The sequence below is a fragment of the Anomalospiza imberbis genome, unplaced genomic scaffold, assembly GCF_031753505.1.
Source record: "Anomalospiza imberbis isolate Cuckoo-Finch-1a 21T00152 unplaced genomic scaffold, ASM3175350v1 scaffold_60, whole genome shotgun sequence".
NCBI classification, from domain to species: Eukaryota; Metazoa; Chordata; class Aves; order Passeriformes; family Viduidae; genus Anomalospiza; species Anomalospiza imberbis.
The window spans coordinates 2,508-17,089 of record NW_027100213.1 but is presented as its reverse complement, the minus strand read 5'-3'; the positions used below and the strand labels follow the sequence as shown (position 1 = coordinate 17,089).

At 43.0% G+C, this 14,582-nt stretch overlaps 1 long non-coding RNA gene across 1 annotated transcript; it reads right to left on the bottom strand.

Annotated features, from left to right (window-relative positions):
• Positions 1–13,664: 13,664 nt before the first annotated feature.
• On the bottom strand, positions 13,665–14,298 carry LOC137467321 (uncharacterized). The gene is made up of 2 exons (XR_010995489.1): positions 14,167–14,298; positions 13,665–13,883 (listed from the first exon to the last, which is right to left on the bottom strand). It is a non-coding gene; the product is annotated as an uncharacterized lncRNA (long non-coding RNA).
• Between the last annotated feature and the right edge of the window lie 284 nt (positions 14,299–14,582).

Below are 14,582 nucleotides of genomic sequence, written 5' to 3'. Positions count from 1 at the left end.
TCCTGTTTTTTTTAAACACTTGATTTCATTTAAATTTGGAGTATATGTGACAGAGAATCAGCAGAGTCTCTATAAAAAATCCCACTTGTGAGCTTACACAAGTCATTGACTCAATGGGGACCTGCTCCTCTTGATGGGTTTCCCTCAGGTACTCATCATCACAGCATCTGAGCACTTTAAAAGCTTTAATGTCTCCATTCTCTACCCTCTATCCTTGTTAGAGGTAGCTGGATTTCTTTTAATGCTGCCATCGGAGATGACATCCCTTGGATAACATCACACTAGCCGTCAGGACCAGTACCCACATCCCCCTAGTCACACAGCCAACCTTCTCCACAGGGACAACAGACTTGGAACTCCTGCAGGGAGATCCATGACTCACATACCACTTTTTACAGTGTTTTATTTGTGATTTAAGTGCTTGTGCAAACTGCAGAAAATTACAAGCAATCACAGTTTCATTTTCTATAAAGAACTTCACAGAGCTGTGTAAGGAAAAACACACTGCCAGTATGGGTTCAGACAGCAGGTCATCAAAGCTTTAACAGCCCTGTGTCCTCTGATCATCAATTTTACCATTTTCAAGGGTTACAACATGCTGCTATCTATTCAGAGCTTCAAAAACCTTTCTGTTTGTGACACAGCAGGAATCACTTTATATTTGGTGCAACAGTTGTTTTGCTATTTTTAAGCTGCTTTATGAGGGGTGCTATCATGACAGTTCCTGGAATCTGAAACAGCCCTACTGAAAAAGAAACCAAGAATTCATGCATCACCTCCTCCATTCAACACAGAAATACTTCCACTTTAGTTTAAAATCACAATAACTTTCCTGTGTCTTGTGAGGACACAGTGTGCAAGGATGAATCAGTATTTCACTGAAAAAAAGGAAAAAATTTACATGGTTAACCAGTTAGTTTCCATAACCAGAAGTCCAACATTAAAAAGGCAGGATGTAAAACACTTCTCATTTCCTTTTCCCCTAAGTCATTTGTCCCCTAAGATGATGAGGCAATCTCAATCTTGAGGGACTTCTGAGGTTTCATTCCTCAGGGAATGAAAGGATTGTCAACACTGGAACAGGAGCTCAGAGAAATTGTGGATTCTCCATCTTTGCAGACATTTGAAGCTTGACTGGACATAGCTCTAAGCAATCTAATCCAAAGCTGAAGTTAGCCATCCTTCGAAATACAAATAAAATCATATGACTTCCTCATGTCTCCTTCAATCCTAATTTTTCTACTATTTCCTTTAGCAGTTAATGGACAAATTAATAACTGAACTGAATCACACACTGAAGGTCTTGCTCAACATCCAACACCCTTCCACTTAAACTTGGATGTCTGACAGCCATCAAATGACTTTTTCTACTCTCTAGTGACCTTATCTTCCCAAGGACTCTTCTGATAAGGGCAATGTCTACCTGAGCTGCTTACGAATTAACTACTTCACTATTAAAATCTGACTGAAAACAGGATCACTTGTCTTTTATAACACTGTCCAAAAGCTGAAGCAATTCAAGAACTGATCCATAGGCAGATAATCAACCCCTGTACCAAGAATAGCAATGTGTGCATAGGACAAGTGGAGTACACACAGCATAGGTACAGGCACTGCATTAGCTGTATCACTTAATTCAGTATCTCACAGCTTCCACGTACAGTTCACCCACATGGTCCTGGTTTGCCCATCCCGTGAAAACTAAGCCCACAGCTGAGTGTCAAAGTTATTAACATGGTATGTGAAATAAGGCTTTTGCCTGCACGGAGACAAGAGGGGGATTTATTCCAAGATTTCTCCACTGGAGTCTGAAGAAGTTGGGTGAAAAATGCCACTGGATGAATTATTGACACCCAAACCACGCCAATGACTTCTGCTCGCCCAGCACACAAGACCATCTGTGTGTTCCCTCCTGACCTCTCTTTTCTATCCAGATCAGCAGCTCTTTCCTGCCAGTCTATTATGTCCCAGTGACACCAGGAAGTGGAAGCCATTGTAGTTACCACATTAAATCTTTCTCAACATTGCAGGGAAAAAAAACTACTAGAAAGGAATTGGGCTGCATGCTGGCTTAGCTAGAAAAAGAAATGTGGTGGAGAAGATTAAGCTGTGTTTCTATAGCCACAGCTGAGCAGGTGGCAAAGACCCATCACTGGTGCTTGTTCCATAGAGGATTCCACTCCCTGGCAAAACAGTTACTCCTCAAAGAAACCAGGGCTTGAAGATATCCAGGACTCTGCCTGTCAGATGAGCCTTGTGTAAGTTTATGAAGTCTTGGGGTCACTATGATTAACTACCTTCCTTAAGCTGTTCCCCACAAGGCTTTAGTGCTTTTAAACCACTGACCCCTTGAATTAAAGAGGGAGATTTCTCTTTTCACAGCTGTGACTCAACACAGGAAGGAATTCAGAGACATCTGAAAACAAAGCCAGGCAGAATTAAAAACAAAATCCTTTAATGACAGATTTAGCAAGTGATGGGCACAGCTGGAGCTTACAAATACAACTAAGCAAATGAGCATGCATTATACAACAACCTTACATAGGCAGATCCTATGAAGGGCAATTTCCTCACAAGGAATTGCAAAAACCTAACTGCTATGAATAAATCATCAGAAAAACTAGATATTGGCTGTTCAAAAGGAATCTGAGTCTTCGCATCCTTTACCAAACTAAATGGTAACCACCCCTAAAATATGTGACAACCAATTAAGAAACTAAAGCCTTCATTTTTAGTTATTGTCTATTTAAATGACAATACAAAAACAAAATTCCTGTGCCTAGAGAAGAATAAAACACTATTAAGGTAGTTTTCAAAACTTATATAATACCTTTCGTACATTCAACTTAAAATATAACAGTAACTAGTACATACATCATGGAGTCATTGTAAAGAAAATGTGTGCCTACTATTTCTGCTGGGGAAACTGATGCTAAATGTACTCACTAGATATTCTAGGAGGAATTGAAGTGAAAAAAAGAAGTGGAATTAGATAGTAACAGCTAATTATCAGTGTCACTATCTTAAACATGACATGCTTCTTTCTACCCAGTCAAATGGGCTACATGACACAGCAGACTACTTTTAAGAAGCAAGCACAAGTTTGCCGATGAACTTTATAAAGTGCAACAAATATCTTGAAGATAATCAAGCATGAGGAGTTGACCACCTCCACACAGTACTGCAAAGCAAAACAACAATGACTACTGAAAATTCTATTTCCCTTATCTGCCTAGCTGGGGTATGTGACTTGCATTAATGGCACGGGGAATAATGTACTTGCACTCAGACCCTGGACTGACTGATGTCAAATGAAGTTCAACCATTCATATTAATGGGGATCAGCATTTGTCCGAGGGAATGGAAGCCTCTCGGACCTCAGGGTCATGAATTGACAAGCTATCGAACATTTTCTCTGTAGTGCTGACCATCCTCCATCCCCACTGAGCTCAGCTGTCTGGACTCTTAGTCCCGCTCCAGCTGCTTTGTGCTCCTCCTGAGGCACAGAAAGAGCTCATTACAGATTCTTTCTGTGTAATGTGCAATGAGGGCTGAGGTCTCACAACTCCCTTTCTAGGAAATGCAGAATAGTCACATTTCTCCGGACCCCAAGAAAAACAGAGACATACATGTAAACTGTGAGTTTTGTTATTCTGGAGATCTGTAATTGACTAAGCCAGATGGTGACAGAAGTGCCATTAATGCCAAAAAAAAAAAAAAACAAAAAACAAAAAAACAAACAAAAAAAAAAAACCAAAAAAACCCAAACCCAAACCACTGAAAATATCTCCTCAAAAGAACAAAGATGACTAATAACTTGTACCAAGAAAATGACTGTTGAATTGCTATTGTCTCACACCACTAATACACTGGCAGGATGCAAAAAGCAGTTTTTCTTACAGATAGATTTTCTGGAAAAATACCTTCTCGCAGAACTTATTCTTGAATGGTTTCAGGATATCTATAAACTCATGGGTTGTAGTCATGCTAATGATCAGCAAGCAGTAACTTCAGACAGCTGATAAAAGTCTGTAGCTGATATTACCCAGTAAAACATTAAAACATGCAAAAGAAACCACTGCAGCAGAGTTTTGGTCTTCTTAATATCAAGTAGAGCAATTCTGGGAGTAAGGACAGTTATAATTTTCACCATCATCATTAATCCTAATAAAATTAAGAAGGGCAATAGTAACAATGATAACCGTAACTTTTTTCCTAAACTTTTTTGGCAACAAAAAGTCTGCCAGATGCAAATTTAAATTTTATGGATGATAAGAAAGTCAGCTGTTTCTAGTGACTTTTACAAGTTATAACCCAGCTCTGGTAGTCAGGACATGCAGAGTGAGTGAATTCAAAAAGCCCACTCAAGCCCTGGCATCTCTGTTTCTTTAGAGGCACCTCAACCACACTCTTGTTTTTCAGAGGAGTTTGTGCAGACATTAAAAACCATAAAGCAATAAAAAGAAAAGAATTCAGCATGCAAGGCCAACCCCAATGAAGGATGAGACAAATGAAAAAAACAAGATTAAAGTAAGTGCATAAAAAATTTCAGTATCATGAGACACTAAACTGACCCATCAACTATAACTTGACCATGTATCCTTTAATTGTTCCACATAAGGATCTGCTTTCTGAAAAAGAAGAATATCTTTAGCAGACATAGTGCTACAGCCGTTTTTTCCTTTATCAATAGTATATGTGTACTGTAGTGCAAGTTACAGAACTTAAGTTCTACCACAGAAAGAAGCATGTAGGATGTAGGAGACAGACAGCTAGACCAGAAATTGCCTTCTATATGTACCTGGTGAACTACCAGTAGAAGTCACCACAAAACAATGACGATCTATTCCTGACGGTAATATAAGGTGAAATATAAAAGCTAAAAAGGCAAGACTGCAAACTTAGGCAGTCAGTAACTGAGAAAGTATTCACATTTGATATTCTTTCAGCATTAAAGTAGTCTCTCATTTTTCTTTCCTTAGCAATATGGATCACAAAACATATTACTAATTTTCTACATTTAAGCAGTTCTGGGTTTTCTCCACCTTCAACATTAATTTCCTGTTCCAGAAAAATCCTCTCACACAACAACTTGTTACTTAAATAAGAATACAAAAATGTTTGTAATGGCAAAACTGAAGGCTCATCCAGTCTAGTGGTCTCTTTTCAACAGCAAGAAGAAAAAATATAGAACATTTATATACGATATTTCCCTACCCTTAGTGCCCCCCCTCCTCTCCATCTATTTTCAGCTCAGGAGATTTCCTGAGCCTATTGTGGCCTGTCTATTTTGCAACCCCCAAGTAGATATCACTTTCAAGTACTTGTCCAGCATCCCTCTGAGCCCTTGTAAAATTCTTGCATCTGCAACACCATCTGGCAAACAAGTTTATATGTCTGCTACCCAATGTGTGAAGAACCACTTCCAATACCAATAGTGCAATGTGATAATGTATTAATTTCCCCTCATACACCACCACCTTCATAACATTAGCCAGAAAGTAACTCCCATTGGGCAATAAAAAAAGGAAAATTCGGATTTAGTTTGATGCTCATCCAACTGTTTCAACATTAGCTGCATTACACATGCTACCTCATTATTTATTTTGTATAATTGTCTCACGGAGTGAGTGGGAAATTAAGTGAAAATTGGTCAAGAGAAAGTTAAGAAGGTGATAGTAGTCATCAGTTCTAATGAGTGTTTGCTGCCAAAGAGAAATATCTTGCTATGGTCACTGCACAAGACGAGATATTTCACGACTAAATCTTTGGTGAGAATCCAGGATCAGCTTTGAACAAACTAAGTTCAATTCAACAGAGTAAGCATTTGCCAAGGCTGGCAAACATGGGGCAAAATCAGAGCTGAGATCAGTGAAAGACAAACCCTTCAGTTTCACAGCCATCAGTGGCTCAGGATTGGTAGCAGAAGGGTTCCCACACATGAACTGGTGAGTACCTGCAGGCAGGTAGGATGGAAAAGGCATCCCAGCACCCAGCAGCTGGGGAGATCTGTCACATCTCTCCTTGACAAGGCCCTTTGCCTCTCTCACGCTGCAGTAAAATTCACTTTTAGTTTACTGAAATGACCAGGATTTCTCATATTCACAACTTTTACTCTAATAAAGGCAGCATGGAGGTGAAGCGTTTTACTTTTGCACCAGTTGATAATGTATCTTCAAAATCTGCTTTCAAAATTACTGAATAATTTAAGAAATGTGCTTTAAGATTTATGTTATAAACTGACTATGAGGAAGTAAGAGTTATAAGCTCTCTTAATCTTCAGGTTTCAAGGTGTGACTGATGTAAGAAACATCATCCTGCAATACAGAACAGTAAAATTGTGAAGATTTATGCCTTCCGTTGAAACATCTGGTCTTACCCGCCCTTGGTGCCAGAATGGCAGACTGGATGAGCTGCTTGTTTATTCCAGCCAGGCATTTCCCTGACTCCTGGACTTTATGTTAAGGCATGATGAACATCTTACTCCCACTGGAGAATTTTTACTCTCATGAAGTCAATAGGTCAGAACTTTTGAAATTTACAGCTCGTGAAAGGGATTCCTCCTTTGAGTTTGTTAGATTCTAGTGCATCAGTAGACAAATATAAATACTTAAAACAATTGTACTTTATGTACTCCATACTTGTGCTTCATACAGGCATAGGCATTAATTTAAAGGCCTGTCAGAATACAGCTTCATTAGCAACAGAGTGAATCATGAGGGGTAGGAAATATCCAAAAGGATTGCATCTCACAGAACTACAACAGTAAGCCCTATCAAAAAGTTCCTTTTGTTTTACAACCACAATAAACTTTTCAATACAGTATTATAAACTGTAATTATCCTGGAGGATCAAACTAGTTGTATTTACTTACTTAGAATTCAGAATAATTTCATTCTTTTTACTACATTTATCAAAAGTCAAATTTTGAGTTAGCAGTGGATCACGATAATGTAAAGGCATTTCTGTTACTGCCTAATGAGTTTCAGAATTGTTTCAAAAAATACACACATTCAAAAGTTCCCTGACTTCATCAAAAACTCACATTGAAGCAATGATGAAATACTTTCCATTTTCCGAAAAAAAGTCTCCACTAGGTTTTAAAACAGAAAAGTTATACTGCCTTTTTCAATTACAGCTACTTGTAAGATTTTCCAGAGGTAGCTACAGTTTGGCTTTGACCCTACTATTGCAAAGTGCCAGAAATACCAAATTATAGCAGGGAAAATGTTGTGTCTGCACACATGTATGTGTTTGTCTACAGTCTGCATGAGCAACTGAAAAACATCCAACACACACACACAGCAAATCGCGTAATTAAAACTTACTGTTATACAGAAGAAAATTATCATTTAAGTAGAAAATAATGGAAGGACAGCAGAGATTTCTGAGTACTAAACCATAATGCTTCATTTAATGAGTAATCCCTGGAGCATATGGATGTTTACCTCGCTCTGGGCAAGCTCAAGTGCACAGACAGACAATTACAATGCTTCAGCTGATGTATGATACCTTGTTAGGCTGCTGTAATGCAGTGACATTCTTTCATGGCCTTACAGAGTGCATTTCTGTATTTGCTTCCATGCCAATACAACCTTTATCTTTGCAAGATTAAATGGCTGCATGTTCAAAGTTAGAATGCCTGAATCTGAATACACAAAGCCCTGGAAACTTAAAAGCTGGAAACCCTGTCTGCAATCTCTCTGACTTTGGCAGGTACATTGTCTGCATCCACTCTGCCTTCAGAAAAATAAAATATTAGTAATTTTTTTAAAAAGGACAAGATTTTGCAATAGGAAAATCACAATATAATTTGGTTGCATTGCATCTTACATGAATAATTGCTGGACAGCAGACTTATTTACAGCATCCATTGAATACAATTTTTAAAAAATTAATATGTAGATACAGGCTGGAGATTAAGAGTAAATGCTGGCCAATGGCTTCAGAAAGACTCCAGGTTTTGCCTTGGGAGAATGGCAAAAGGAGAAAATATATTGCTAAAGCCTCTCTTCCCACCTCTTTTATACTGCTGCCTCTTGTCAGAATGTAGGGTGCAAAGTTCTGAGACTGGTATTTGGCAAAAGCACAGCTTAAATTATTAAAAAAAAAAAAAAAGAGGGAAAAGAAAATCTAATGAAACTGCTTTGGTCAATCACACAGAGCTATTGAACACCTCCTTAATGTTGTTAGTCTTCACTTCTCCATGAAGTTTGTGAAAGCTGAAGGCAGTACTTCAAACTATTAATCTTCTATGCTTTTAGACTCTATATACAAATCTTATTTTTCTAGTCCATATTACCGGACAAGGAAAGTTAAAATACAGAGATTATAAACTCTACTGCTTGGTCATATGGGGAACTCTAGAACCTCAGAAATGCCCACACTTCTGTATTTCTTTCTATGTATTTGATCCAAAATTCTGGCTATCAATGTGAAAGGAATTTTAAAGTTCTTCTATTAATAACAATCTAAAGATAGAAAAGATTCACGATTCACAAAAAAGTAACCCACGCACACTCATATACACACACAGTATAGATGGCTGTGCTTTGTTCCACAAGAAACTCTTGTGATTCACAGCACCTGAGTATGAGTTTCCAGGTTTCCATGAACTTACTTCTTAAATATTAAAAACATAATGCATTTAAGAAGATTTCTTCCTTTTTTTTTTTTTTTTTAATGAAGCCAAATGTAGCAATCAATGGTCATCTATGTTCTGGTTGGCATATTTCACACAAGAGACCCTTGATAATAAACCATGGCTGAAATATCAAAATTTCTTCAAATACTTACCTCTGTTAATGGTAAAAACAGCTGCACTCAAAATCTGCTGCCCTTGATATCACTTACATTCCCACAGGAATATAAATCTCCATGTTTCAAAAAAGGTATTCATCTCAGGGCTCTGGAGAAACACACACCTTGTTTGTTTGATGCTGCCTGATAGTATTATTGGGTTAACATGATGAAATAGACTCTTTTTTTTCCATGAAGCTTATCTAGTCTCACATAATTAATCTGAAAACAGGCCAAAAGAAAAAACAGGAAGAGAGATACAACAAATTCAGAGCTCAAATATGGTCATTTGGGCCACTGCAGATCTTCAATAGAAGCAATTTAGGACGAGACATGGGAATACAGAAAAAGAAACACAATGAAGAGAGACCACTGAAGGCTGTTTCCTATCTGTTAGAAATCAAAGAGCATCAGAGCAAAAATGAAATTGTCTTGTAGCTGAGGTAATAATGTACCTAATGATCTTGAAATGAAATGTTTAAAAAGCTATATTTCTACCTTTCATTTTAAAAGATGTGCATTTTAATCCCATGAGTAATCCAACAATGATAATTGCAAAATTGTAACATATAATTAAATTCAAACCCAAGATCTATTCCACCCTTGAATCGAAATTATTCCTTTCATCATAGTAAAGGCCTGTTGTTTTTAAAACCTAGTGTCTATATTTATTTCATTTAATTCATAAGCCCCTAGTTATTACTGTAATTTTACTCATACGCCGGTTATCTAATGTGTAATGCTATAGCTGTTTGAAGTGTATTTTCCAAAACCAGAACAGAACTAAGACCCAGAGACACATCACTACCTCTTGCAGAAATGTCACTCATGCTATGAATAAAGCATAAGCTGAGAAAAACATCATTACCCACCAAACAAATAGCATTTACTCAACCAAACCCATGTGTCTGGAGCTGCGCTCCTGAGCTAATTGGAGGCAGATTCTTGTGCCATGCCACAGGACGCAACAGCTGAGAAACCTCTCGAGCTGGTCATGGAGAGCTCAGCACGCTGTGCAAGGGGAATTGCCAAACTCTGGGACAGGAGGCAGGGCCAGAAATCCCAGAAAGCAGGGTGTGGATATTCTCAGTTCAGTCAGAGAGAAAAAGAGAAGGTTTTCTAACCAGGCGAGAGCCTGGGAGACAGTTGGGAAAGAATGTAAATAATTCTCTAATCTATCTTGCTGTTCACATTGTTTATAGATGGGTTCTGCCACCGTGCGTCATTCACTGCACACCAGTGGTGTGAGATGTTTTTACTCTAAGACCAATGAAATCAGTCCACACGATGTTCTCTATAAATGGAGCGGTGCATTTGAAATAGATCGGAGTTCCTTCTCTTTGCCTTTGATTTGGAGTCATTTTCGTTCCCGTCCTGCTCTACAGTGACAAGTGAGCAGATGCAAAGATAACCTTTGGTTGGAAGGTTCATCCAGAGGCCACCTTTGGCTCAGGGCCTCACTCAGGGCTGTTGTCCAGGCCTTGGCACTTCAGGGACGTGGTTTAGTGCTGGGCTCGACACTGCTGGGTGACCGGCTGGACTGGATGAGCTCAGAGGTCTTTTCCAACAGAAAGGATTCTGTGATTCCATGATTCCATCTGCTGCATTCAGCCAGGTCCATGTTAGCAGCATTCATTTGCTCACAAAGTCTCCTCAGGCCCAGCTCTTGAGGCCTGAGGCTTCAGCTCCTTCAGCTCCTGGTGCTCAGCTGCTCGTGCTGAACGAGACACTCGGAGAGAAGAGCACAGTCCATCCAATTCCTTCTGGGACACGGAGAGGGGAGGCTGTGCAAACAGGAGCAGTGTTTGGTGTGGCCTCCTCTCTGCCCTGCACGCCTTTCAGCGCTTTGAACCAGCCAAGAGCTTTCTCCAAGAGTGCAATGGAGCAGCTGTTCCTGCTGCCGGGTCTGGCTCTCTCCAGTCTCTGACCTTGCCTGCTTTTGTCCCTCTTGCTGTGCCCTCTGCTCCCCGAGGGCTCGGTGGCTGCTGCCCAGGACTGTGGGACTGGCACAGATCCCGTGGTGGAGACCCTCCTTTCTGTGCCCTTGGAGCTGCCTGGGCACAGCAGCCTTTTCCATCTGGAAGCTCCCCATGGACAGGGAGTCCCCAGCCCCGCTCCTTGCACAATCTCCAGGAGCCCAGGGCTGCCATCTCAAGTCCCTGCTGGCCCTGGGGGCTCCCAGGTGGGCACAAGTGGGGCAGCACAGCCAGCAGGGAGCCTGTGAGTCTCTTCCAGCCCTGTCTGCTCTGAGTTTGGGCCTTGGAGCCTCAGGTGGCCAAAGGCAGCTGCTGCTGGTCCCTGTGTGTGCCCGTGTTCAGCGGTGCTGCTCCATCAGTCTGTGCCCAGCCACGGGGAAAAGCCTCAGCCCTGCAGGGCCAGGAGCTGCCGGGCTCTGCCTGAGCAGCTCAGCCAGAGGGAAGGGAGCTGCTCCCCACGGGAACCAGGAGCAAAGGGCTGGAGCACCTCGCTCTGGGGCAGAGCCCAACTTCTGTGAGGGAGTAACAGAGTTATTCACGTGCACTGGTGTGTCAGCACTGCAGGTGCTGTGCCTGCAAACACATTCGGGATGTGCAAAAGAATTCTGCAACTCTTGGCTGGATCAGGATGTCAGCAGTGCTGAACTCCAGCTTAGTCCAAAGCAAACACTTGACACCTCTTCTCATATCTGCTAGATTTTTTACCGCAGGGTATCCAGAGAAAAGTAAACAGAGGAGTAAATATTTTCATTCTTTATCAGAAATGTATCTTATTTTGCTGTAAATCTTATTTTTGCTGAAAAATCTGATTTTTGCTGAAAAATCTTACCTATTTTACATGATGTGTTACCTACTTAAAATGAAATAGAAAAAAAATTTTAAAAATGCGAAAAATATGAAAGAGAAAACAAAAAGAAACAAATGTGTAATGAAATCTTCTGTAACTTTGGATTTAAGAGGTAACTGATCTTTTTAAAAGGAGAACTCATTTACTTTGTGCCTGTTCTGATGGCCTGGATCCATCTTACTGACTGACCCCAGCATTCTTTTTTTAAAGACATTGGGTTTTGTTTCCAATATTAAGATTTATTTTTTTTAATTGGTGTTGAAGCAATAGGAGGATGAGAGATGGATTGTGCACGACTGTGTCTTGAGAACAAAAACATTGCAGTTTGAAACTTGGACCTAAAGTAATTAAAATGAAACTTAGAAATCCCAGTGCATTGTGTGACAGCAGCTTTTCCTATAGGATGTGCAGCATCACAAAGACTTCATCAGTGGGGTTGGGAGTGCTTGGAGCTTTGTCCTGTGCCACTCTGGGATGCCATGAACCAGGACTTCACCTGCCACCAGCCCAGGTCACCCTCTGCCACCGCAGCTCCTTGGACCTTGTGTCCCCAAAGCAGACACAAAGTGTTTCTGCTGCTCCCCCTTTGCACAAACCCACAGAGAGCTGGGATTTTTCCAAGTCTCGTCTCTCCATTGGGCCATATTCCCAAAGAACCAGCAGCACATCCTGATGAATACGGCAAGTTACGTGGATGGTTGTCAGCTCCACTTCCTGCCTAGAAATCCTGAAACTGCTTCTAAATGCTGCTGCTTCAGCTCCTGGACACCTTCTCACACAGAGCTGGGAAAAAAAATCCCCTGGCCACCAGCTAAAAGGTGAGTTATGCCAAAGTTGGAGTACTGTGGGAAATCTCTGTCCCTCCCTGTCCTTTTAATGTATCTGTACATGGGGGTGTGCCTGGATGTATCTTGTGCACAAAGGAAGGAGCGTGCAAGCAACGGGACTGACACTTTCAGGGCCCATGCTATTCCATACCCATGGGTACAGAGACATTATGGAAACCCTGGCACAGACAGGGCCTTCTGTCCATGGGTAGAGACATCCTAGAGCCCCTGGCACACACAGAGCCTTCTGTCCACGGGTACAGAGACATCCAAGAGCCCCTGGCACACACAGAGCCTTCTGTCCATGGGTACAGAGACATCCAAGAGCCCCTGGCACACACAGAGCCTTCTGTCCATGGGTACAGAGACATCCAAGAGCCCCTGGCACACACAGAGCCTTCTGTCCATGGGTACAGAGACATCCAAGAGCCCCTAGCACACACAGGCCTGGCAGCACAGGCTGCTTTCCCCACAGGCTGCAGGAGATGAGAACACAACATTTGCCAACGCTGACTGAAAGCCACAGCTCCGGGTGCTCCCCGTGAACCCCAGCTCTGGGACCACTGTCTGCCCCATGCTTCAGGGGCTGCAGTGGGAGCCCGGCTGGGCTCTGCCCTGGGGCCATCCTGCAGGGACAGCTGTAAACAGGGAGCATTCCCTTGCCACAAAGAGCCAAGCCATGGCTGCAGGGCAGCTGCTCCAGCCCGGAGTGCACTGCTGAGTGCTGTGCTCTGGGGCTGGGGCTCCCCGCACAGGGGACTGGACTGGTGTGCCACAGGAGACAGAGAAGCTGCAGCTTCAGCATAACTGAGGTGGGTGCGTGGGCTGGGAAGAGTGGGGAGGCTCAAGGGGATTCACAGAGCTCATCCTGCTGCAAGGACGAGGAAAAGGGAGTGGGAACTCAGCAGTGAGGACAGCTGAGGGCTGGAGAGCAGCTCTGAATGACAGTAAAATCCCACTGGACCTCTGAGACATTGCTGCTCCTCAGCCAGTGACAGGATGAGTCCCCAAGCCTGGGGCTCGGCCTTCCTCATGGTGAGGGGCACCAAGGAAGGCAACAGTGTGATGGAGACCGCCATGGGCTGGGAACTCACTGGGGGACAAGAGGGAGCAGTTGGGAAGTAAAAGGCAGGTGGGGGAGAGAACAGTTCAGAGAAGGGCTGAGCTACAGCTTGAGCAAGCTGCAAAATGTCATTTGGGGTCATCCCAGATTGATTTCATTTCAGAAGCTATTGAACAAGTTTAATTTTTGGGTGGTGTCATGTTTGCCCTTGGAGGTGTACACTCTGCAAACTTGAGCTGTGTTGCTGAAATGCTCAAGCAGGTCTGTGCTGCAGGTCACCCCATTTCTTCTTTGGCTGATTGCGGCCCGGTGCTGAGCTCCAGCAGAGCCCTGGCAGAGCCCAGAGCAGCCTCAGCACCTGCAGAGCCCGGCTGCAAGGAGAGAAACCAGAAAGCGCCCGTCAGCTGAAGGCTCCTGTCCCCTTGTCCCAGCCGCCCGCAGTGCCCAGGCCATGCTGGCCGTGCCCAGAGCTGTGCCCAGAGCTGCCCATCCCTGCTGCCTGTGGGAGCAGAGCAGGAGGGCAGGACATGTGCCCAGCCTGCAGCCGGCCACGGCACATCCAGCCCTCAGCAGCTGCCCAGAGCAGGATGCTCCTGTGCTCGCTGCCATCTCCCCAAAGCTCTGATCCCACCATGCCAAGCAGACCGGACCCACCTCACGCCATCCTCCGCTGGAAGAAAAGCTGGTCCCAAACGATGTCCTCAGCCTTCTCCAAGGGCACGGCCCATCCACGCCACAGCTGCTCCCAAGCATTTCCCCATCCAAACTGGACCCCACCTGGAACGCTTCCTCTAGAAAAACACACAACAAATTATTGAAAATAGCTTACAGACAAAAAGGGGAACAAGAAAAAAGGTCAAAAATCTTATCTCTGTCAGGGGATTAAGGAAGGCCCAACCCCTGCATGCCCGGGAAAAACCCACCCACAGGTGAGGGAAGCCCAGGTTTTCTCCCTTCCCCCTGCACTGCCCTCCAAAATAACGGTGATCCCAAAGCAAACAGGGGCAGTGGAGCAGCCCAAGCCCTTCCTTGCCTGCAAAGCAAAGCAGCCCCTGCACAGGTTCTGGAGT